This window comes from Strix uralensis, chromosome 5, assembly GCF_047716275.1.
Source record: "Strix uralensis isolate ZFMK-TIS-50842 chromosome 5, bStrUra1, whole genome shotgun sequence".
Taxonomy (NCBI): Eukaryota; Metazoa; Chordata; class Aves; order Strigiformes; family Strigidae; genus Strix; species Strix uralensis.
The window spans coordinates 8,876,133-8,903,460 of NC_133976.1; positions in this window are offsets into that span (position 1 = coordinate 8,876,133).

The following is a 27,328-nucleotide window of genomic DNA, read 5'->3' on the forward strand; positions in this document are numbered from 1 at the left end:
CTCAGAAAGAATTAGCTCTGGTTCTTGGTGCTCCTCCAGTGACTGTTAATCGATCAATACTAATAGGGAAAAGAGTGGATTCAACCTCCTGATGTCAGTAGATAGAGTTCAAAAACATTTACATTTGTCATCTGTCTTGTCACCTTTGATAAGTCCCTTTCTTCACTCCCTCTGCTTTGCTTATTTGGTTTGCTCTATGCCTTACAATTTCTGCTTACCTTCCTCACATGTACTTATTCCTCTCAAACACAAACCGAGGAATAAATGTTTCTGGCTATTTGTTAAACTGAAAAATAAAACTCTACATTCAACTGGAATAATAACATTTTGGTTCTTCATCTTGAAAGGCTAACAAAAAACCCCCCAGAAATCCCCAAGACAGTTTTGGTCTTATCACTACTTGTCAATCTATTGCACATCATATACCTTGACTTGGGGTTATTTTTTTTTTAATTGATTTTTCCCTAAAAAGTAGGTAAATTTTCAAATCAAAACCCAGAACTTTGGAATCTAAAAGAATATTTCCTTTTAAAATGACTATATATTTAAATATTTTGTAATGGAACTCTTTGTTGAATCATATTGCCCATACTTGGGCTGAAACTGCTTCTTAGTGTAACTTGAACTCATGAAACTGTGAATTTTTCAATGAATTTACTGTCCATAGAAAATTTGTGGCCAAATCTACATATCAACAAGGAGTAACTATATACTGTTACTCCTATTAGATTTGTATGTTTTGGTTTAGATTTCATACTTGCTTGTTAAAATAATTTCAAATTATGTTCTGATTTCTGTAAATGCCCGTAGTACTTCTGATGAACAGTACATTATATGCAATCATCTCTGAAATTTGAGGACTTTGGGTCTAATAGGGACATCCAAATTAATTCCATGTTAGATTTATCTATATATCTTATGGAAATATCTGCAGTTTGAAATTTCTCATCCAAAGGTTATAAAATAAAGAAGTAGATAATACAAACTTTCTGCCATCTTGAATATTAGAAATAATTCTAGTCTGCTTGCTCTCTTGAGGGTTTGTTTCATGAGAAATTTCAGTCTCAGCTCAGATTTGTCCTTGAACATAAACTTTATTCACCATTTGGATGTACACCTAGGTTTTATTTACCTGAGGTATGGTTCTGGTAGGGCAGTTCATTGTTTCAGAGGAGTTAAAAAAGCACCTGAAAAATCATGTGCATTGCAGTTGTGCATTTCTTCTGGTTGTCAAGGAAACCACCTTAGGTATTCCTGGCAACAGACTTCATCCCAATCGGTAATGGAAACACCACAGGTATTAGCCAGTCAGTCACCTCCCACTGGGTGCTATTTTCAGAACAAGTCAATAGATCAGATTCTCCTCTTCAAGCAGCTCTGAAGCTATGTGAGGGTTTGTCATATGCCTTTGTCTCCATGGGGCTCGGCTCTCCAGGCTATACACACAGGCAGTTTCTCCAGGCATCAAGCCATATTATAGGTGAGGCTAGTAGGAGTGCTTGCTGTTAAACCTGCTCTCAAGGTAAAGAAAAGCCTTTAAAGAACTGTATTAAAGCTGTCTCTAACTTTCTAAAGTCTGGAGTGAATACTAAAAATTATCAGGGGGAAGAGGGTAGCCTTAGTTTCAGGTGGATGTTGTTTCTCTTCATGTACAAACTCGTACAAATGTGTTTACATTTACAACCTTAAAAAAAATGATTTGCATATTTGTAGTGGGTACTTATATTTAGTCATTAAATGTCCTGAAGATGTTGACTGAGATATCCAGTCCTGGGAAGGGCAGAACACTATGGTTGCAGTTCTGGGCTCTTCCGCAAGTACTATGTGCAGGCACCCAGACTGAGAGCTAGGGAGTGTCCCTGTTACCAGCTTGTTTCCCAACTAATTTAGTCCAGGGAGCTTCCCGAAGAGTAAAATGCTTTATTTTCATAAAGAGAAAAGTAAAGTTATGAGTGATTGGGGACATTCATAGGAAATGATAGAGAAAGCTGGAAGAAGGTTATGTGAATGCTAAGGGCAGAAAATAAGAAAAGGTTATGGGAAAGACAGATGGGAGGAGGAGAAGGAAAACTGTGGTGCATACCTGAAATGAGTATGTAAAACAGGGATTGGAAACCTCTGAGGTGGGGATGAAAGAAAGATAAGAATTGTAACACTGGGGAGAAATAGTTGTAGAAGAATGAAAAATCAATAACAGGGAATTTACAGTAAAGAATGTGGACTAGGACTAAGTAAGGGGAAGGGACGAAAGGGAGGGGGAATTGGAATAAAAAGAGAAAGGGAAACATGTCTGGGATGGGAATATTAGAGTTGAGAGTCCAGTGGTGTGATATTAAGACTAGCTGGACAAAGAAATTCCAAATGGAATGAAAACGTCTGAACAGTGGTGATACACACACACAAAAAAAAAGTTTCAAGTAATGATCCAGGTAACACTGTAGAGATTGAGCATGGATCCTTTGGGAGGAAAACCAGGACTTCATGTGACAAAGAAAGGGACAGAAGGAATGTGAGCTAGTCAGGGAAAACTGAGATAAGGTGTGAAAATCAGGGCATAATAGGATTGAAGTATGTTGATTGGATAACAAAACTAGAGAAAACACATAGAAATACCTAAGCCATCTGAATAACTGATAGAAATGGGGATGAAATGAATATTTTACTGACTAAAATGTAGGTGTCTCTATCTGAACTAATTTCTTAGTCTCCCCTTATAACAATGGAGAGACAGTCAATACAGTCATTCACTTGACCAGCCCCAGCTACCCATGTTAGGGTGAGATTACTGACCTAACTCCAGTGACAGTGCCGATTGCCATTAACATTGTCTATTAAGATGTCCTAGGAGACTTGTGTAGATGTAGATATACAGAGGTAGGCAAAGGAATCCTATCACAAGGACCCTTGATTCACTGTCCAGGACCAAATGTTTTCCTTCTGGAAAACTATGGGAGAGTGTCCCGGGTCTCCATTCATACAACCAAAGCCCACTGGAACGGATATTTTGAAGTCAGCAGCTCTCCTCCAATAAGAACTGAGAGCAAAACAGTTTTGCTGTAAAGTTTCTGGAGACAATTTAAACATCTTGTTTTTTTTCTTCTCACTGACAAGCAGTTTCTCTTGCAGACAATTATTCTGTGAAAATCTCTCAGTCTATGGAAGAGCATGTTCATGGTAGACTGGAAGAACTTATGGTATGAATTTGAATTGTACACCTACTTGTGCAGTAACTGGCATGATTAAATTAATCACAAGCCAAAACAATGAGATTCTGAAAAGCCAGTATAGCCTCATGCTGATTTCAGTGGGGATATAGCTTGGTGCCTATGTGCATTGACTTTGGACTTGGATGTTTACACAAGACTAATCAATGTGGAGCCATGCAGAAAAGAGAAGAATACAAATGATAGAATAAAGCTGGGACATCTGGTGAACTGCTGTAATCAAGTGACAAGAGCCTGAGGAAAGAAAATGGAAACCCTGACACGGCTAACAGCAGTACTAAGGGAAAGCAGGTTAGCAACTGGGAAATTAGAAATAAATACAGTATTGGTATTGTGAGCTTTTCCCTGTGGGATGAAGGGTTGAAAATGCACCACTTTAGTATCAATTTGCAGTTTAAAATACACATGTGCTATGCAAGGATGGACCTATTTGTATATTAGGTTGCTTGAACATCCTAGTTCTCCAATTCACTCCCCAAAAGCCTTTCTCTAGGGAGAAGGAGCACAAACAAAGGTCTGCTTAGGCTGTAGTGCTGGTCAGCTTTCCTCCTCCCTGGTGACTATGCTAGAGAGAAGGAACCCAGTCTGAGAGTTTGGAGAATCTTCTCTCATTTTCTTCCATTGCTGCCCTCCTGGGAAAGTCTGAGTACCTGAAAGATCTCAGGGAGGCTACTGCAAGTCCCAGGGTTTCTCTGTGGCTCCAAAGGAATCCATTCATAAACAAACCCTCTTCCCTGCCCCAGTAGCCTAGGAGAAGCTCTCTGTAGACATATCCAGCATAGCATCCAGTGTTACAACATTCATTCTTTGGTCCTCCTACTGTATGTTTTGCTCTGCATGTTGGAAAGACAGAAAAGTGCACTAATGGTGAAGTATGTAGATCAGAGGTGATTATAGAAGGAAACAGAGTTAATGAGGAAACTGATTAATCATGGCACCACTGGCAAATTTCTGCAAGCAGCTCCACAACCTGGTCAGTTCAATGTTTGAAGGAAATCAATTCCTGGAAGGAAGTGAGACAAAAAATCATGTTCATCTGAAAGACAGTCATCAAAAGATTAACAACCATAAATTCAATAAGAATAAATAATACCAAATCAAACCTAATTTCCTTGATTATAGAGTAAGGGAACATGTGTAAAATGTCCTATATCCCATATTTCAGGAATAAACACCTTGATAGTCTTCCACAGTCATTCAAAAAAGTAGCAGAAAAAAAATGGAAGAGAGCAATTTAGTGCACAGTAGATGGAAACCTGTTTGGAAAATGATATGTTTTCATGATTCAATGATGAAACTGAACGATGAATTTAAAGTTGTTCCTGAAGGACCTGTATTGAGTCTGTGACTATTCAGTATTGTCATTAATGAGCTGTTATGAGCTTTGTAATTTTGCAGGTGGTATTAAGTGGAGAGGGCCTGAAGAACTGAAGGGCAGGAATCCAAATGATCCTTTGGAATGGAGTGGGAATTGAAAAAAATGCTGAAGTATACATGACTGGGATACAGATACTGTTCTCAAGCAAAACCAGTCAGCTGTCCTAATATAGGATAATGAAGAAATGGTTGAGTTGCAGGGCTGTAGAAAAAGACTAAGAAGTTTTTATTGCTTTTAAAGTGACCATGAAACACAATGACAGGTTGTGGCAGAAAAAAAAACAAATTCCAGCCAAATCAGTATAAACAGGGGCGAGCCACATAACACAATCCACCTCTCTATTCAGAACTGGAGAGACGCCAGCTGGAGGTCTGGGTCCAGTTTTCTTGAACAGCCAGGAGTACACAGAATCAACAACCAAACAGGAAGAATGAAAATGTTATTCCAACTCAAACTTAAGGTACCACAAGCATATTGGACAAGGTGTAAAGGATGAAATGAAAGAGAAATAAACTGAATTGTGCAAAGAGCGATGCAGCATAGAGCAGAACAACTGCAGTTCTTACTGTTGAAACTTGATAGAATCATCATACAAAAACCTAGTGGGCCTTTTTGATTGAAAAATTAAGTGGGAGTGTCTATTTAAGAAGGATGGAATTGTCATAAGAAGAGAGAAACATGCTTCTTTCTATTAAAACCAGTATTCCTTTTGGAGTTCTTAGAAATTCAATACTACTATCTTGAATGCTGGTAGATCTGTTTTCTAACTAGCAAAACCCAGGAGCAGATGTTTCAAAGACACTAAGTCAAATTCCTCTGCAATAAAGTGACCGAATAACAGGAAACTCAGTCTGGGAGACACACAGAGAATGCATACCTCTTCATACATACCTCTGAATAAAAATTATATTGAAGCCTTTTAATTTTCTATCACAAAACAGGCAGTACCCACACAGAGAAAAAGTCTGTTCTATTGAATACAGTTGAATTGGCTCCCTCATTAGTGCTTGGTAGTTACATGAAAAGCAGTTAGCATCACATGGTTGCATATGTTATACCAACTTTAATGTTTAACCTTGCTGTTTCAAAATGCTAGTTAAAAAACCCCTCAAAAATACCGAGTGAAGTAATAATCAATAGTGACAAAGAAAAAATACAAGTTAACATAGTGAAAGAAAACAAGACAAGTTTAGAAAGCTTAGTAGAAGGATGAAAACAATTTTCTATAGTCAAGTAAAAGTCCCTTCTGGTCAAAAAAGGAAGAGAACAACAATTGAGCAACTACTGTTATTAATGGCAGTAAGGAAAAGCACTAGAAAATCGTGAATAGAGAAACCAGTCCTGCATTAATGCAACTGAGGACAAACTTTCCTGTAAATTCTATTTCTACTTCTATTCACCTGTAACTTGGAGAATTTCGCATGTATAATCTTCTTTTATAAATCAAAGAGATTAATTTATGTTTTTTTTTTTTAATTTATTTACCCCTCCATCAACTGGTTATTGGCATTTGAAAACTTGAATAACCTCACAGTTTGCTGTTTTCCCTGCAAATCTGTGTGTTCAGACCCATTTTATAGCCCCCTCATTATTGTTCCTTCATCCATATCTTCCTATGTGTCTCTCTTGAGAGGAGAAAGTTATGGGAATTTTTCCCAAACAGTGGGTTTCACACTAAGAGATGGAGGTTTGTTCTTTTAAAAGCTAAACAGAATTTCATGGTTATTAGCATGCTGTTTTTCAAAATGCAACTTTCCTGTGTACTTATTCTAGGCAGGGCTGCAGGCATCAGCTTTTATTAAGCTTATTCAAAACTTCCCATTGTAGAACCAGTTTGCTTATAGATTTGAGAAAGCTTTGATTATTTCAACCCAAATTTGTCATGTGCAGTTTGAAGCTGTGATTATATTTTATTTTTTTAGACTTGAAACACTGTGTCAAATATTACACAGACATAAGAAGAAATATGGGCAAACGAATAGCAGATAGAGAAAACAGTTTAATGTGTATGACCTTCAGCTGTGTGGGCCAAGAGGGAAAGAAACGTGATTTGAATTTTTTGTAGAGTAAAAAGATCTTTTTTTAATCACTCAAAAGAACAGGAAAATTACTTGCCACTCTCACTCAAGGCAGGAAGGAATGGCACAGAGGATCCTAAGTGTCTTGAGGCTTGGTGTCCTTTGAGAAGCTGGGGGAGAGTAGTCTTGGGTTACTGTCACTCAAGAGGTGTTAGGGTTCCTGAAACGCCTTCAGGAGCCCCTCTCAGTTATATCACTGGAGAAATCTGCTAGGCTCTGAAGAGTAACTTCAAATGTGTTTCTCTGACACAGAGCTTCAAGACCCCGGGCAAAGCATTTAAATTGAATTTTCCATAATTCACTAATAAGAGAATAGATGAAAGGAGGAAAAATCAGGGAACAAAAAGGATATAGAGGGGGAGAAGACATATGTTTCATGTTGCATGTTGTAAATCCTAATGTTGTTCAGAAGTTTATAGATATTTGTGTCTTTAGCTACATCTGAACACTGATTAATAGAAAAACTGAAAACTGTTTAAATTCTCAGCAATTTAAAACTAAACTAGTTGAAAAATAACAGGCTAGATGCAGTTAAAATGATCACAAGGATGAAACAGAACACGACAGGAGTATATTCACCCTGGTTAATGTAAGTTAACTGCTGCAATAATGCCAGATGAGCTGGACAGCATAAAGGCACATAGGAACTTCCATATTAAGCTGAAAAAGTCTGAACTAATCTGATGTGCCCAGCATGGACAGCATCAGTGATATGAGGGTTTTCGTATATTATACAATCTGTCTGATAAAAAGATCAAGTTTTTAATATTCACAGAAATACCTGATATTTTTTAAATCCTTCCATAAGACTTAGCTCCATTATACCTTGTGACAATGACTTGCACTGATTAATTACTTGACTAATAAACCACTTTCTTCTTCTCACTATACAACTTGCCTTAAAACTGTATGACACATCCCACATTCCCCTCTTCATTATCCATCATGATATCTTTTATTTGTCTTCTACTGAAAAGTGAATAGCCATAAATTACACTGCTTTGTTCAGATAATTTTTCCATTACTCTAATGATCATAGCTGCCATTTTCTTATTTTCTTTTTTCTGTTTGTTTTATTCTTCCATTTCTGCTATATCTTAGGGACATCTGTGTTTACTTTTATAGAAAAGTAAATATTGAAACAAACAAGATCCTTAAAAACGCCAGTGAAACTTAGTGAATCTATAAGGGTCTTCTTCAAACCACAGTCAGTGTTTTCTACAGATTGCACAGTTTGAGCAGCTAAAATGTTCTCTATAGTTGTTTTTTTTGTCTCTCCTGAGTACTTAAAGTTAACTTGCCTTTGCTTGAAGATTGCACACCAGTGTAACGATAGCTTTATTTTCAGATTTGACTTTTTAAAGTTTTCAGCGCAGATGTTACTTTTTTATCTCCACCTCTTCCAAGAGGCTGAATAATTCAGACTCATGTCACATCTCAACAAGAATAGCCAAAGTTCATGGCCAAACTTAGTTCTCAGTTCTTGAAATAACTGACAGTGATGGCCATTTGTGTTTAGGAGAAAAGTAGTGATCAAAAACTGCCCTCCCAGTAAAGGCTATAGTACCATCAGCTGGTATAAAACTGGTTTAAAGCTGGTGAGTCCCAGTGCTGGCTGGATAGACTGTATAGTAAATAAGGACTTCAGAGAAATTACCTTGCATTTTCCCTAGAGAGAAATAGAGGAGTAAGAGCAGAAATCTCCATTAATAATTAAAAAATGGTCCTATGTCCAACAATCCAACCTCACCACTCATGTATCACAGGCCAAAACATTTTGTGCAGTAATTTATAGGATGCAGTAGATCATTCTGACTTATTTGAATAAACTATCTATATATTTTAACCCCAGCAATGGTGTTATATTTGACTGGACCAACATAAAAAAAAAGGTTTTTAGTCTCTATTCTCATCTGATCAAGGAAATTAAGTACTAGGAAGAATTTCCTTGAAGGTCTGATAGAAAAAATGCAAAGATTTTTAATATATAAAAAAATCTCTTCTAAATCCAGAGTATTAAGCAGCCCCACTCAGAATTTTATTAAATATTAAGGCAAAAAAGTAAGAAACTTTGCTGAACAAAGCAATAGCCCTCAAGTTTTCTAATTCTCCTTCATAGTTTACCGATATGAAGATAAAGTCATTATTTTAATACCCCATTTTCCAATTAGCCTTATTGTCCATGAAAAGTCTCATAAAGACATAGCACTTCATTAGTTTCAAGATGCATTGCTATACAGAGTATAAGGGGATGAGACTTTCCCCAAACTCTTATAGTCTCCACATGAGTGAGATAGCTCTACAGTTTCATTATATTGTATATTAATGCCTTAACTAGTGAACTAGTTAAACATGCACCCTCTTTCTAACCTTCAATGTTTCCTGGATTAATAAATTCATTAGTGTCACTCACTTTCCTTGCTATCTCCTCAGTGATTAATTGATATTGAACAAAATTTTTAAGTGTTTTTCCCCTTCAATGCAAGTGGAAGACACCACACGACCGACACAAACTCTCAAGTACTGTCTGCATTCAATAAGTTCATCAGGACTGGTAGCAATGCACCACAGTAAGGCTAAGTAGTAAGTCAGATGTATAATAGCAGGGCACAACTTTATCCCTGTTTCTGAGATGCTGTACAAATGAGCAATAGTCACTGTATTTTACAGATGGAATAACAGAGGCCCAAAACCAAAAAGTAAGATCTAGCTCACTCGGCTTTTGGTATTAAAGAGCTAAATACTTAAGTATGAGTGAGTTATGCTTTAGAGTCAGAGACAAGTAGTAGGCAGTTCGGATGAGCAACTAACCTGAATCATCTTGGATGCTTATTTTGAAGCAATATGAATTGCATTGGATGCCTGGGTTATTAAGAGTGTAGGTAAGTTGCTTAAATATATGCATCCAATGGCAGCTGCACTAATGTATTGGGAACATGCAAAGAGCTGGCAGATACAGCAGAGATGCTGTGGCAGGTATGTCTATATAATAGACATCTAAATTTAGGTGTCTTCATCTATGAGTTGAATCTCACTTTTAAGCTAGAAGAAACACTCCTAAAGTGACAACCTAATGTCACTTAGTAGAACAGTTCTATTTTACCTAATACCTACCTGAAAGTTAGGTATCTAGTCCAAAGTCAGTGGAGGAAGAAAGTACCACAGAGAGAGAGGTTTATCTCCTTTCTGAAAACAAGTAGCCAGGACAGGTGAGATGACCCATACCTGAGTGGGTGATTCTCTCCAGTGCTTATAGCTGGAACTCGAATCATAATGTTTGCAAGTACTTAGCTGCAAAAGAAATAAATGAGAAGAATCTGGGCTAAGACTGAAAGAGCAGGAACCTGGTAGAAGATGCACAAGTCCCACCAATCCCACTTTACCCTCACTCACAACAACCTTTGCATAAAACTGCCTATGCTTATACAGCCAGGAGCAGGTTAACAGCTAATATAATCCCTCCAGTTTGTGTTATAACACTGCCTAATTTTCTAATTGCAGACCCATGCTGTTTTATCTTCTCTGTAGTCTAGAAAGGGATCTGAGTTTTTCAGACTATGAAAATGCCATGTACTATTGAACATGAAAATTAGTCAAATTGTAATAGCATCAATAAAGCCTAACAAATGACAGGGAGACAATATTCAAAAGTCATGTAAATGTAAATTGTCTAAAATTATTTTTTTCCCATTTAGCTTAATAGATAATGAGGTGCTTCTATTGGAAACCTAGACAGGGCAGGATAATTGCAGCCTTAGTGGAGACTTCTTCATATCTTGGAGGGGCTGAATTATTCTGGAGAGGTACTTAGCTTTTCACCTAGAATACCGCACAGAGGATCTAAGGTAAGTAGGCCTCTAATTTAAATGCCTTAAATTAGGTGGGATGAATCTAGGAGCACTTGTTAGGATACTCCATAATGTTTTAGTACCAAAGTCAAGGAGAGCACAGCTATCACAAATTGAGGCAACACTAGCAGGTTTCTCCTATTTACTAAGAAGAGAGTAGGGCATTTCACTGACACGTTGCAGGTACTGCTTTTGATTAATTCAAGAGGAAATATTAACTGTTCCAGCCATTGGCTACAGAAGTTTGGCTCTTTATCAAGCGATAACATTTTGCATTTCCTATTTAATATAGACAGCCATAAACTTAACATTATTAAGATTTCTTTACAAGGGGAATAAGAAAGTAGAGCTCACTACAGTGTCCCCTGTTTCTTTAATTTCACAGCTGAATTACCAGAGACTTACTTAAAGTGGGAAGTCTACAAGAAAATTCAGAGCTACTGGAAACATGTATATGTACATATAAATATGTTCAACCCTTTGGGTGTTATTAGAGTGGCAGTAACATCTAGTATATGCTAAAGCTCTGTGTAATGAAGAAAGGGGGTCATGCATTTTTTAACAGGAAATGAAAAAGGATATTTCATCACTACAGGACCATGTAGTTTTACCTAAGATAGCTTTAAAATAGCTAACTTAGCTGGTGGTAGTGGAGAGCTCAGAACATGCTGAGAAATCTGTGAGCATTTACCTTTTTTCTTAAAGTGTGGTGGGAGGTGTTGCAGCCCACAGTGAGCTCCCCGTGACTGACATCTGAGCCAGCTGAAACTACTAGATCTACTTATGACAGAAAAGACAATGCAGACATTGAGAATTTGCAGGCCAAGCAAAACTGAGGCTCTTGAAGTCTTAAAACATTTGATCCTTTGACCAAAAGTCTGAAGCAGTGATTACTTGCATTTTTTTGAGAGACAGTCTTAACAGGTGGGACTGCATGTGAAAACAAGTAGTGGACAACATTTGGGTGCCAGAGAGCTCATCCAATGCATTTGAAGACACAGTAATGATAAAGACAACATTTAGCTTGTTCAAAGTTCTGGAAACTACAGGCAGGATTGATTGTAATGAAATAAATTTGCTTAAAGCATTAAAGAATAGTTTGATTCCTATCTGTACTGTTTTCAAATTCACCACTAATCTGAGAAGATTATCTTCTATCAGCTTCAAAGGATATATTTGCCATGGTTCCCAGGGATGAACATTTTCCCAAGATAATTTGTCCATAAATGCAGTGCAGACTGTGATGAGAATCACCATTCAGTTAGCACACATGTAGGCTTATTTCAGTGTAACAAGCAGGATAACTTCCATACCTATGACATGGTGACAGCACAGGTGACAGGGGATCTGTCAAGGACATAACACTAGTTATGACAGCTAGGGAACATGCAGAGCCCTAACAACCTCCCAAAGACACTTGCCAGACTGGCCTGTCTTCAGCTGGGGTAGAGTTAATGTTCTTCCTAGTAGCTGGTACAGTGCTGTGTTTTAGATTTAGTATGACCATAATGTTGATAGCACACCGATGTTTTAGTTGTTGCTAAGAAGAGCTTATCCTGAGTCAAGGATTTTTAAGTTTCCTGTGCTCTGCCAGTGAGGAGGTGCACAAGAAGCTGGGAGGGAGCATGGCCAGGACAGATGACCTGCACTAGACAAAGGGATATTCCATACCATGAGACATCATGCTCAGTATATAAACTGGGGGCAGCTGGCTGGGGGAGGCTGATCGCTGCTCAGGGACTGGCTGGGCATCTGTCAGTGGGTGGTGAGCACTTTCATTGTGCATCACTTGTCTTTCTTGGGTTTTATTTATCTCTTTGTTATCTTCCTTTTCATCATTATTATTATCATTATTATTGATGCTATTATTATTATTATATTTCATTTCAATTATTAAACTGTTCTTATCTCAACCCATGAGTTTTACTTTTTTTTCTGATTGTCCTCCCATCCTACCAGGGGTTGGGGAGTGAGTGAATGTCTGCGTGGTAGTTAGTTGCCAGCTGGGGTTAAACCACATCAGAGGCTCTCCTCGTATGTTCATCACTCCTGGGTTGTGAGTGAGGGTTTTTTTGGCAAGGATATCAAGTATTGTAATCATACAGCTATGGTAGTGTGAGAGGTTATACTGGGGAAAAATCAGTAACTGCCTCTCAAGGTTGATTTCTAGAGTGCTCTATACCTCACTACAACATTTGTGATTGCACTGTAAGGACTTGTGATCCAAGAGCGTACTAGTGAGAGTATCCACCATGGTTCCTGCAGAAGAAGAAGGGTATGTCTCCATAAGAGAGTTTTGTCAGGTCCTGAATCACTCATTTAATGCTTCTGAGCTGGCAAAAACAATGCAAAAGTTGCCTGACCGCATCACTGTGGCTCTGAGCCAAAACCAGTACATCAGGCTTGCTTGCGGTGCTCACTGCATCCGTAGGGCTTCTGTTGGTCTGATCGTGCTGCTTTTCTGTCTGCTTGTGGTAATATTGTGTGACCTACCCTTCTTTCCCTGTTCAATGTATTAATATCTGATTAGGTCCTGGTTCTACCCCTCCTGCTTGCTTTAAGTGTCATTACTCCTTAAATAAATCTAGATGACTAGAGTTAAAGAGTCTCATCCAGCCAATAATTATTTGATTTTACTCAGGGAGTAGCTTTCTATCTGTATCTGGGTCAGTATTAAGCTTAGCTTCCAGTGTTAATTTTCATGCTAAATATTCTTAATTTGTTTCTCCTTTATAAGCGGCTCCTTGATCCAGTAAATCTTCTTGTCCCTCCTACAATGTCTAGTTCTGAATTGTCATGATCCAGTGAATCTGCAGAGAAACTATTTTAATTATCCTCCCTTTTTTTATTTCCATCTTTCTCTAGAATGTCCAAGCCTCCTGCAGAGGGAACATTCTTATCCTCCTTGAGCTCCCCTGAGGCAATCAGAAATTTTTCATGTCAAGTTATCTTTTTGTCTCCCAAATCACACTGGATCAGCACTTCTCGGTGCTGCGAGGCTGATTTCTGCGGGGAGACTCCAGCTGCAGAGGAAGGAAGACACAAGCTCAGGGGAGACTGCCAGAGAAAAGGGATATGCAGCCTCATTTATGTAAGACTTGGCAAAGCCAGAGAGGCCTGATCTGCTGCATCGTTCTCTGGACTTCAAGTGTCACAGCTTTTAGCTTGATCCAATGCAAAAAGAAAAAATCACATTTGCAATATTTATAGCTGGTAGCTGGGTTTTTTTGATTCTGAACCCCAACCACACTTTCATGGCGAGTGGTGGGCATGGAGAGAGAAATGAAGAATCTCCAGATACCAGACATAATTAATCCAGCCCAAAAAACACATCTGGCTTTGCTCAAATTCCAGTAGTGCTAAAAACAGTTTTCTGGGCATCCTGAGACCTGGGAAGAAACCATCACAAACTTTGAAACAATTAAGATTTTGCTTCATGCTTTTACTAACAAGGCAATTGCTTAGACGGCAGCTCGAGTATTAGTGCAGTTAGTTGAAAAAATGACAAAAGCCTGGATAAAGTGCTTTCCTCTCAGGCTCAGCACTGTCAGTCATCCATTCAGGCTTCAGAAGTTCCCTGGTGCTCTTTGTTCAGCAAGAGGCTTACTGGAACCACCACATACTGTGTCAAACTACCAGGAAATCCTTTATCAGTACATCCTTTTGAAACTGTCATTGAACTGTATGGACGTAAAGAGTGATAAGCATTAATAATACCATGTTCTTTTTATCCATGTGTCTCTCAGTTTAGTTTCAGTCTGCTTTATCTTGAACTCAGGATTTTCAGTTTGAGCTAGTCTGCTATAATTCCCCCGCTCCTTGCCCTTTAAAAAGTGGTTCTTAACCCATCACATATGGATATGTATGGCAGAAAAATATTAAATTAGTTTTTAGCTAAGTCAGAGGTCTATGCTTTTTGTTCATAACTTGGACTTCTTTCGGCAAGTGCATGAGCAGCCTGTATACCATGGTCCAATTGCATAAGCTTCACAAACATCATAGCTGGTCAGAGTGCTCAGTTTTCTGTTTTGCTGTTGGGTTTTTTGGTGGTTTTTTTTTTGTTTGTTTGTTTTGTTTGTTTTGTTTTGTTTTGTTTTGTTTTGTTTGTTTGTTTGTTTGTTTTGTTTGTTTTTTGTTTTTTGGGTTTTTTTAGCTTTAAATTACAGAATCACAGAATCATTCAGGTTGGAAAAGACCCTTGGGATCATCGAGTCCAACCATCAGCCCTACTCTACAAAGTTCTCCCCTACACCATATCCCCCAGCATCTCATCCAAACGACCCTTAAACACATCCAGGGATGGTGACTCCACCACCTCCCTGGGCAGCCTATTCCACTGGCTGACCACTCTTTCTGTGAAAAATTTTTTCCTAATGTCCAGTCTAAACCTTCCCTGTTGGAGTTTAAAGCCATTCCCTCTTGTTCTGTCACTAATTACCTGTGAGAAGAGACCAGCACCAACCTCTCTACAATGTCCTTTCAGGTAGTTGTAGAGAGTGATGCGGTCTCCCCTTAGCCTTCTTCTCCTCAAACTAAACAGTCCCAGCTCCTTCAATCGCTCCTCATAGGATCTGTTCTCCAGGTCCTTCACCAGCTTCGTTGCCCTCCTCTGCACTTGCTCCAGCACCTCGATATCTCTCTTGTATTGAGGTGCCCAAAACTGGACACAACACTCCAGGTGTGGCCTCACCAGTGCAGAGTACAGGGGGATTATCACCTCCCCACTTCTTCTGGTCACACTATTTCGAATACAAGCCAGGATGCCGTTGGCTTTCTTGGCCACCTGGGCACGCTGCCGGCTCATGTTCAGCTGTTTGTCAATTAGAACCCCCAGATCCTTTTCTTCCAGACAGCTCTCCAGCCACACCTCCCCAAGCCTGGAGCCATGCATGGGGTTATTGTGGCTCCAAGTGCAGGACCTGGCACTTGGTCTTGTTGAAGCTCATCCCGTTGACGTTGGCCCACCAATCCAACTTATCCAAGTCCCTCTGTAGTGCCTCCCTATCTTCATGCAGATCGACTTTCCTGTTTAACTTGGTGTCATTTGCGAACTTACTGATGATACACTCTATGTCCTTATCAAGATCATCCATAAAGATGTTGAACAGAAATGGTCCCAACACCGAGACCTGAGGAAGACCACTTGTGACCGGCCACCAGCTGGATTTAGCTCCATTGACCACCACTCTCTGGGACCATCCAGCCAGCCAGTGCTTGACCCAGCAGACCGTTCGCTCATCCAGGCCATGAGCAGGCAGTTTATCTATGAGAATTCTATGGGGAACTGTGTTGAATTCTTTTGAAAATCCAGGTAGACGATATCCACAGCTTTTCCCTCATCCAGTAGTCAGGTCATCTTGTCATAGAAGGAGATCAGGTTTGTCAGGCAGGACCTGCCTTTCATAAACCCATGCTGACTAGGCCTGATTCCCTGGTTGTCCATTATACGACTTTTAATGGCACTCGAGATGACCTGCTCCATGACCTTCCCTGGCACCGAGGTCAGACTGACAGGTCTATAGTTTCCTGGATTGTCCTTTCTGCCTTTCTTGTAGATGAGTGTTACATTTGCTACCCTCCAGTCCAATGGGACCTCCCCAGTTAGCCATGACTTCAGGTAAATCATGGAAAGCAGCTTGGCGAGTACATCTGCCAACTCTTTCAGCACCCTTGGGTGTAACCCCTCTGGTCCCACAGACTTGTGTGCATCCAAGTGGTGTAGAAGGTCTCTGACCACTTCCTCTTTAATTATGATAACAAATTCATAGAACAGAGGTGGGAAGCAAGGATCTGATCTATTTCTATATCCATGGGCAATTCTGATCTTAGCATCATCTGCATACAACCACACCCTGCCATCCGAACAGAACAGGATTCAGAAGGACGAGCTGAACATCTGTGTATGAAACCCACTGTTCACCGTCCAGCATAGTTTCACTTCTCAGTGGGTTTATCATCTTTTTTTGCAGAAAGCCCAAGGAATTGAACCAGCATCCAAATATGTGCATGTGGAAAACATCTTGTTAAAAGAATTGAATCTGTAAACCAAAGGTTTGTTTTACATGTTGCAAAGAATTTGGGTATATTTCAGCTATACATTCCCTGCCATCCATGGGAGATGGCTTTGGGGTAGCTGCCAAGTGATGACACAGAAAGGCAGATGTAGTTCCTCATCCTGGAGCTAATAATAGATGATATATGGACTAGTCTGAAATATGAGTGTAGACTTAGCCAGAACATGCTACTCAAGTGAAATCACTCTCCCAAAGTTTTTACAATTTTCAGCAAGGCAGCTTGATTAAATCATCAAAAGAACAGAAGAGTCTAAGTGCAACATTAGACAACTAAATCTCAAATCTTCAGAACTTCTCATCTGTCTTCTATATACAGAAACAACTGAAATCTATAGAGCCTAACGATGCCCTGAAATTCTGTTGATACCTTGACAGTCTGGAGCAGCTAATCCTGCCAGGTGTTGAGCTACCTCTAACATCCTTCCACTTACCTTACCAAAAGTCTTTTTCCAAAGACATGATAGAGGCTCCTGCAGAAAACACAGGGGCTGCAAATAAAATAAATAATGCTGTTGACATGACCATGACTCTTTAGAATAGAAACAATAGAACAGAACAGAATAGAGAAGAATAGAATAGTTTAGTTCCTGTTGGAAGTGGTTTAAAACAATCATCTAGTGCAACCGCCTGACCACTTCAGGGCTGACCAAAAATCAAAGCACATTTTTAAGGGCATTGTCCAAATACCTCTTAAACACTGACAGGCATGGTACATTGACCACATCCCTAGGAAGTCTATTCCAGTGTTTGACTACCGTCTCTGTAAGGAAATGTTTCCTAATATCAAGTCTGAACATCCCCTGACGCAGCTTTGAACCATTCCCACATGTTCAATCACTGGGTCCCAGGAAGAACAGATCAGCATCCCCCTCTCTATTTCCCCTCCTCAGGAAGCTGTAGAGAGAAGTGAGGTTGCCCCTCAGTTGTCTTTTCTCCAAACTAGTGATTTCAGCATTTCAGTGCTTTGAACACTCCTCTAGCATAGCCCATGAACACTCATCTCAACCTGCTCTTGTCTGTCTCATGGCACTCAAAGCCACATCTTCAAAAAAGATTTAGTTGACTCTGAGACCGGTCTGGATGGAAGATAGTGCTCTCAATCCTTTGTGCTAGAATGATGGCATCATTACAGTAATCATTCAGAGAGAGAGCAAAAGCAGGCAAATTGAGTCTAAAGCCTATGGGTTACAGCACTTGCAGGAGAAGACCTGATGTCCAGTTTCTTGTCCATTAAACATATCCCATGGATTACAGTGAAGAAATAAACAGTGGCTTGGAATGAATGAAAAATTGATTTAAAAATATATTTTTTAAAAAGTTGTTGGCACAACTGAGGTCATTGGGAACTCTGCAGTGATTTCACTGCTTGATTTTTCCTTTTATGGATAGATTTTTCAGGAGGTGGAATTTAAGAGCAGAATGACCATCCCATGGGTCAGCTGAGGGCAAAATATCTGACAGCGCAGCCACATAGCCTCCCCCAGCACATGATGACATACTTCTAGAGGCTGGCATGCCTAAAGGCTGCTTATAATTTATTCTGTCTTTCCTACAGTCCCTGAAGCACAAATAATCAGAAAGCTATGAGGCCTTGCTATGCTCCAGCTCTTTTGCTCCTCCATACTATATTCCCTAGGGTAAGCATAGCAGCAAAGCACAACTTCTATAGCTCACAGTAGCATAGGAACTTGTTTATATAAGGCTTATTATTGGAGACCCTTGTCTGTTCCCTTTAAGGAGCCTGGATACTAAGCAACAGAGTATATATTTCTGCACAATAATGATGGAATAGTTCATCAATTCAATGAAATAGGTGTATAGATTTTTTTCTCCCTGACAAAAAAAAAAAAAAAAAAAGTGAAGAACTAGTCTCTTTTTAGGCTGTAAAGATTTGTAAAGATATTATCTATCTGGCAAGATTTTATATGTTTAATAAAAACTGATAATAAAATATTTGCTTTAGCCATGACCCAGTTTTGGACAAGTGAGTCTTCAGTTTTAGCTACAGTATAGGTGCAGTCCTGGAACAGCACAAATATACATGGCAATATTTCAAACAGATGTCAAGAATTAATCAAATTGGAGGGTTTGTCTTTAACCTACAGTTATGATAATATTGAATATTTTGTCCATTTATAAAAAGTACTTTAAAAGAAACCACCAGGGTTTTAAAAGACAGCCTTAATTCTGAAAAACCCTAATTGCTGGGTCTTGATTTTGAAACAGAAATAATATTGCTGCAGTGTTTATGTCTGTGTGTAAAGATTTACTTACACTATCACTAGACAAACCAATAAACAGTTATGCCACAGTTTGGTATAACATTGATTTGCCATGAGTCTATCACAAAAGGGACACCTCTGGCTCTTCCATTTGGAAAGAAGATTGTTAGAAATAGTACATTATCTTTTCCTGTACTTCTCAACACCAGAACAAACTGTGTGGTTCCAAGGAACGGACAGGTCTTCTTTGGTCATGAGCTCTCTGTTTGTGCCTTCAGAGTGAATCCCTCTCTCTTCCCAGCCACACTGCTATGGCTGACACCACTGAGTCTCATCTAAGTGAGATATCTCTTCAATTAGCTGCTGCTCCATTTCCCTTGATGGATTTCCTGCCCAAGCCCCTCACCTATCTCCCTATCTGCTCCCACTATCCTTACCCTGCCCCTCTCCATTCACCCCACCCAATCTTCTCCTCTCAGTTGCTGCATCTGAGCTCTTTTACATTTCCCATTGGTACTCATTCCCAGTTTTTTGTCCTTCATCAAGGTTCCACCTGCCAACCCTTTAGTCCTGTTTTTGACAAGGAGGTTCCAGTTAATCAGATTAACTTCTCATTACCTACCTGCTCCTGTTTGCATGCTTACACAGATTGTCCTGATCTTGCCACCTCATTGATTCCCAGTCCAGCTCATCCCTACATCATTCTGCAATGCATTCTGCATATTCTTTCTCAGTCAGCTCCAGACTATAAGCCTACTCCACCAACACTTTGTCACAGTTATTTTGTCTCATACAGCTCCTGTTACTGCCCTTCTCTGCACATTCTCCTTGATTAATGTTATCCTCCCCCTTCAGCTCTCCTTTGTGGGAATTAAGAACTGGTAGTTAGCAAAATGTAAACTGACCTTAAGGTTGAAAGAATGATTGTGAATAACTGAGGCAACATTCGGAACGCAGTGTTGCGAGTGTCAGAAACAGCAGGCTGGAACACCGCCCGCAGAATGCTTGGTGAGAGGATGAGCAGTGAACAGATAAAACCTGAAAGTCAGTAGGATGTAGAAGTAAAAACAAAGCTATGTAAACAAGTGGGAATAAATTGTGAGCTTGCAGACAGTGTGGCGTCACTTGTTCTTGACGATGCTCCCCCTTCAACAAACTGGTGTGAGTTTCTTATTATTTAACGTGTCATCCCAGTCCCGGCTGGTCTGAGACCAACAAATGGTGCCCTGTGTGAACTCTACAGGAAACTGAAGAAGACAGCAACGTGCTCATATGCGAAGGAGGAAAGTGGTGTCTGGACTTCAATATTGATTTAGCTAGTAAGTACCAAACAGCAGCGCCTGGCTTTGGGAAAGCTGGCGGCATACGAAAGAGCAGAAGGGGTTTTCTTAAGTTATCTCGTGAATACCAGACAGCAGCTCCTAGTTGTGTGAAACTGCTAGCATACGGCTCTTCTTTTCTCTCTCTTAAATCATAAAGGGCTTTTTCTTTTTTCTTTTTGTCATAAATCATGGGGTCAGGGTTTTCTAAGGAACAAAAGCACTATATACAAGTTTTAAAGCAGCTATTGAAAGCTGCTCAATATTCAGTAACAGATGATCAACTGCATGAGTTACTACGCTATATCTTTAAGTATTGTAAATGGTTCCCAGTCAATGGAACTTTTGATTTAGCATTATGGTGGAAGGTCGGACAGGAGTTTAAAACTAATGAAGACCCGGGGAGTACATTGCCAACCTCTGTCTTCCTTACATGGCGGTTGATTTATATGGCTTTACAACCACTGATAGGAGACATACCAGAACCTGTCAGTACCTCGTCCCAACAGGAGAAAAAACTAACTTCCTACTGCCCCCCCTGGCAGAAGCAAGTGGGGATGAAAAGGTTAAAGATGAGAAATTACAATCTGTACCTTCTGATTTTCCACTTCCCCCACTGGAGACATTCCCGGTAGAGATTCAGGGAAAAGAATGTAGGATAGACACATGTTTTAAAGAGGCAGTGAGCAATGGAGATCCTGTGGTGTTTCCAGCAATCTTAAAACCCAACCACCAGCCACAGCATGAACCCCTGCCATACCAGGTTTTTAAAGAACTGCTTAAAAGCATTAATGAGAACGGGATTCAAAACTCATTTACAACAGGTATACTAGAGGCAATTGCTCATGGGTATCAATTGGTCCCATGGGATTGGCTGGCACTTATAAAAATGGTATTAACGCTTGCACAGTATTCCATCTGGAAAATCAGATATGTACATCTCTGTATTCGGCATTCACGTCCACTCCTCCGCGCACCCCCTCCCCGTGCTCCGTCACTAAGATGTCCAATTGTGTTTGCCAAACCTTACTATGATACCTCAGAATTGGTTTTTAATTGTGTCTGTTTTTCACATTGCAAGCGTTAATTGACAACCCTCTGTTTATCACCCATATTCGGTCACATACTGATTTGCCTGAACCATTGACAGAAGGCAATGCCCAGGCAGATGCAGTTGTAGCAGCCATGCTAGCCTTTCAAAAAGCTCAGGATTCTCACTATTTTTTCCACCAAAATGCACGGAGCCTGCAGAAGACATTTCACCTCACTAAATCACAGGCTTTAGTCATCATCCGAGCTTGCCTGGACTGCCAGCAGACTGGAGGAATCCTCCCTGCCAATGTAGTGAATCCCAGAGGCCTGGGAAGACAATGAAATCTGGCAAACAGATGTAACACATATATCATTATTTGGTTGCTTATAATGGGTTCACGTAACTGTTGATACATTTTCTGGGCTGATACATGTCCCTGCAGCATCTAGAGAAAAGGTCATACACATACAGAGTCATTGGTTGAGCTGTTTTGTTAACATGGGCGTACCGAAAGAAATTAAAACCCATAACAGGCCTGGCTCCACAGCTCACAAAATACAACTATTTTTGCAGCAATGGGGAATTCGGCATAAGACAGGTATTCCTCATAAAACCACAGGACAGGCAATAGTCAAACATGCACATGCTACACTAAAAGCCTTGATTTTAAAATAAAGAAGGGGGAATTCTCTGGACACACCACATAATCAGCTGGCAATGGCTTTACATACTCTTAATATTTTAAACAGAAATCATTTGACTTGACAGCAGCAGAACATCATTTTAGCACCACAACAGACTCTATAATTAAACCACGGGTCTTGTATAAGGATCCCGAAGGAGACCCAACCTGGAAAGGGCCAGTAGATCTGCTGGTGTGGGAGAGGGGATATGCTTGTGTTTTGTCACCCACAGGTCTTCGGTGGATACTGGCAAGAAAAGTCAAGCCATATCATGAGCTGGAAGGAGCAACCGTCCAACCTGATACCACAGATCTCTCTACTGACAGTGCAGGAATTGATGCGCAGGGTATGTTCCCCTAGGAACCCAGTGACCGCAGCTATCACTTGGGGCAGTCTAAAACAACTACAACAGAAAGCAGAAGACATGATGGCATGAGTAGGAGCAATGCCAATGCTGGAAAATACCTTTCTTGCCTATTTGGTCCTTATTTCAACCAACTCGGCACTAAGTATAGGTTTGTTATTTTTACTGGGAGCAGCTGGTTACATATCTTGGACACACATCATTGACCCACCATTTTTTGCCCCAGTAAGCTGGTGGGATCCTGATATACTAGTAGCCAATAACAACACAGAGTGGACTGGAGGGGCTTGGCTTCCTCCTTGAGACACAGAGAATCAGTCATATCATCTGAATGTTGTCAATATAACTTTGTATGCAGATGCCCTGCTGTGTGTATGTCTGCAGGAGAAGGGGCTGCATGTGTACAGCCACAACAGCACCTGTATTTTAGACCATCTGTGCAACTCATCCGTTTATTTTGTTGGCTGAAAAAGACGCACAAATAAGCAATAGTACTGGCCAATGTCAGATCATCATTACAGATCCTCAATATTTTATTTGTCTATCTACGGCCAATTTATCTAGCCGTAAGTTTACAGTAATTTTTACTTTGAGATGTAGATCTGAATTTGTAGTGCTAGGGCCCGAATAATAGTCCTGAAACAAGATGACCTCAAGATGAGCTTTATAACTAAACATTATCCATTATTAGTATTTGTTACTTAGTAAAATCTGTATTACCTTTAGCATTAATTATTAATATTTGATCATGAACAAAATGTATAGGCTTACTAGCCACTAGTGAAAGGGAGTTTGGAAAGTTTATCATGGCTCAACCCTAGGCATTAACTTGCAGGTCTGAACCTACGGATGTGGGTTTTAGCAGGCCTGGGATGTTTGATTTGTTTTACAGGATTTGCCATCCTGTGACGCGTATAACACCTCCTGTCCACAGTGTGGAAGGCTGAACCACGATTGATTGCAATGATCACCATGGAAACGAAGCTACAAAACAAAGAAGGGGGAGATGTGGGAATTAAGAACTGGTAGTTAGCAAAATGCAAACTGACCTTAAGGTTGAAAGAATGATTGTGGATAACTGAGGCAACATTCGGAACGCAGTGTTGCAAGTGTCAGAAACAGCAGGCTGGAACACCGTCTGCAAAATGCATGGTGAGAGGATGAACAGTGAACAGATAAAACTGAAGGTCAGTAGGATGTAGAAGTAAAAACAAAGCTATGTAAACAAGTGGGAATAAATTGTGAGCTTGCAGACAATGTGGCGGCATTTGTTCTTGACGATGCTCCCCCTTCAACAAACTGGTGTGAGTTTCTTATTATTTAACGTGTCGCACCGGTCCTGGCTGGTCTGAGACCAACACTCCTCCTTCTTTGCATTCACATCACTGATCCTGATACGTGCAGGGAACCATATTGGTGGGTTGAGACAGACTTCATGCTCTCAAAAACTGTACGGAAAAAAGAGCTTGTTCCTTCCAGCCCTTCTTCTGACTAAACAGAATACAGAGGAGCTGGATATGAACCATCAACAAGGATTTGCTGACTAATATTATTTCTTAGCAAGGTGAACGTGAGGACAGTAAAAGGGCTGATGTAACAGCCTACGTCCTTGCCAAGTCTCTAATTCCTGCTCCACAGTGTAAAGACACTGGATCTTCTCAAAAATTAGGGGAATTTTAATACAGATAAAACCAATATTTTTGTTTTCCTAGTTGCATTCTTGGAAACAGCTGAATAAAGTTAGTTATAATTATAAAAAATAGCCAGAAGCAGATACCAGCATAGTTATCTTGAACAGTCAAGTTGAAAACCGTTTCTATTAGTAACTGAAAACATGGGAAATATTCTTACAAAAGGAGGTGTCATCCAAACCTAGTCATAGATTATGTTTCTGTTCTTGATATAATATGATTTAAATTAATTATCCATCTGTAGTGAGAGAAAAGATGTTTTTTGATTCATGTCACATCTAGCATTGCTGAGTCCAAAAGCTGTAATAGGTAGTGATTGATTAGAGGAGGTCAGTGCCTCACCACAAAGAGGATTTACTGATTATAAACTTGGTGAAAAAAAAACCCTTCAAAATCTACAGAGAACTCTGTTTTGTAGCAAAATCTTCAAATAATGTCATTAATTCTTGATATAGACCCTAATTTGGTAAATACTCTTTTACTTCCTCAGCTTTTGCAAATTGGTAGAGTTGTGTGTGATTGCAATATGACTATCTAAAGAAATAATGTAAATAGATCCTTAAATTCCTCCAGGGTGATGGTCAGATATATTTAAGTGTACCAATGGTGTTTGCCAACCTATGTGGTTGAAATAGCTCCGATGCTCAGTGCAAGCATCAAGCATTTGCTGGGGTATATAAGTAGTGTTACATTATTTCTCGTTCTCACACACACATTCGTTTGAACTGAATAATTTAGTCCAGCTGTTGAAACCTATTACACTTTCCTTTATAAATTATTTTAGAGAGCATAACATTTAGGTAGTTTTAAAACTGGATGAATGCACTAAAAGAGACACTACATTTGCATAAACTCAAACTATTGTTTATTTTTTTTAGCTCTTTCGGCTAAGAAGCCTTTGTCCTTTTCTTGTCTCCCTAGCTCTTCTCTTAGCTCTCCCTCAGTATCAGTTTCATGAGCTGATTCAAAGCATTAACATGAAAACCAGACTGGACTGTAGCTATGTGCAGACACTCCTTGGAGATTTTGCGACTTTTGTAATGAATTTGAGTATCAGAATGTGCTATATATAGTCTTGCATCACAAATGTCACTTTTTTTTCTTTGAAAACTCTTTTTTATACAGGTGCACAATATTATGCAGTGAAAACAGATGCGTGAACACAAACACATACATACACACAGAGATTAATTGTTTTTACACAACACCCTACTAGTACTCTTCATAAAAATCTGTAGGACATACAGTACATAGGAATTGACATAAATTCTCTTGTAGATACACTAACATCAATAGTACAATGATGATTTGCACTAATTAGACATCAGACTCAATACTCCAAAGAAAACAGGAATACCCATCTGGAAAAACAACACCACCAACACTGCCACCACCAGCACCACCAGTGGCTGGCAGCATCCTTCTTAGTATCATGACAGCATCTTAAAACAGTTATTTATCTATTTGTCCAAAATAATGTCTTTGAATCTGAGCCTTCATTACCTAGTGCAAATAAAAACCTCAGAATTAGTAGCTGTCCAGTAAGGATCTAGATAAAATCATACAATTAGTTTGACACAGGTTTCTATCAGAAACAACTGTCAGGCCTCAAATGATACCAGACAAGTAAGGACTTGATAAAATAAAGAGAGAATGCAGCCAAGCCCTTGTCAATTTAATGAAGTATAAGATGAGGTGAAAGACACAATATGAGCTAGTTGCTGCTCAATTACTGTTGAAGTTTTGTTAAATGAGTTGACTGCTATCTTATTTACATAAGAAAATCTCCATTCATGCTTCACTGAGCCTCAGCCAGGCCTTAATTGAGAATTTATGGTTGAGTTCTCAGTGGAGGTGAAGAACTTGAACGCTAATTCCAAGAGCAGCAGTTGGCCTGATTTCAATTGTATTCATAACACCGATGAGCAGTGTCCATTCACGCAAAGTTCCTGTAACAAGCAAAGAGTTGAACTGACATTAGACAAAGAGTTGCCTAAAGTTAAAAGTCAGGCTTGAATGCATCTGGATTTCCCTGTATTTATGTACAAAACAAAATTACATTTTCCCTGTCTTTGGCTCATGTGTGGATGTACAGAAAATTTCTTCAAACTATATCAGTCCTTCTTTCTGGAAACAGTCAAGTCAGCCACTTGCCAAAGAATGAGGACATTGTCTGCTACTGTTTGAAGTGTCACACAGGTTGCCCTGTTCTGATTCTGTATTTCATATATATGTAGGGTTTTTTATTCAAGGAATGGTAGAAAGAGGACTATTTATCTCACAGTGGACTGATATGCTCAGGAAGTTCTGTAACCATGTTGATAGCTGAAGCATGGGTTGCTTGGGTTCAGTTCTCTGCCATGGCAGCCTTTGCTGGGTGGACTTCAGTAAAATATTTAAGACCCAGCAACCCACTTCCCCCTCTAAAGTAGATAACTTTGAGGACAAGCACCAAAATGGAAACAAAATCTTTAGGTTTAAAATATGTGTAAAAATCTGTTCCCTAAGCAACTTATTGGAGGAATTCATGTTGAAATTAAAACATCTAAATTTATTTCTCTCTATGCAAGTGGGACAAGTGGTTATGGGCCCACCAGCCATTATGGTCAAGGGCAACCAGACTGGTTTTCAGCTCCCCTGAAGTAGGTGCCTAGCAGCTGAACTGCGCTCTCTGGGCTTCACTAGCAAGGGGCTGGACTTCATTGCCTAAACACAGGCTGAAAGGTTGATGACTATTCTGGCTGTATGAGTTTTTTCATCACAAGTTTTCAGTGGCTAAGGGTTTCAAAACAGTGACCCCACATATGATACCTGGGTCCCAGGCAAAACACAGAACAGGGTCATGATTTAGAAGAAACACTTGGAAGCTCTGGTTGACACTCATCACTTTTAACCCTGTGACAAGGTACCTGACACTCACTAGGAAGCCAAGGTGAAGAACACATCTGCAAATATGACACAGAGGCCTTTTTTTGGAAATTACTGAATTAAAGAGATCAAACGGCAGAGCAGAGACTATAACAGAGAGGAGAACAGATTCTTTCTAGTTAGGGTTAATCTACTGGACTTCATTAATATTTCCATTTTTCCCCTCAGAGATATCATTTTCTTAGCAAACTTACCATATATAGTTATAGATTTTAGTGTTCCTTACCAGCTGAGATTAACACTGCAACTACAAACTTTTCCTAGTAAGCCTGGTGGGTTGTTCACTAGAATTCAATTATTTGATCAGCAGCTTGTTACAGCCCTAAGAAAAGACATGTCTTACTCCATCTACTCCCCATATCATCTCACCCCATGCAGCATTGCATGTTTCTGTGCCAATTACTAGGGCAATCTGTTCTGAGTGCACTGGTAGAGATGTTATGGCCCCTCAAAGGCTTAGGTACCACAGGGAAGTTCCAGGCACCT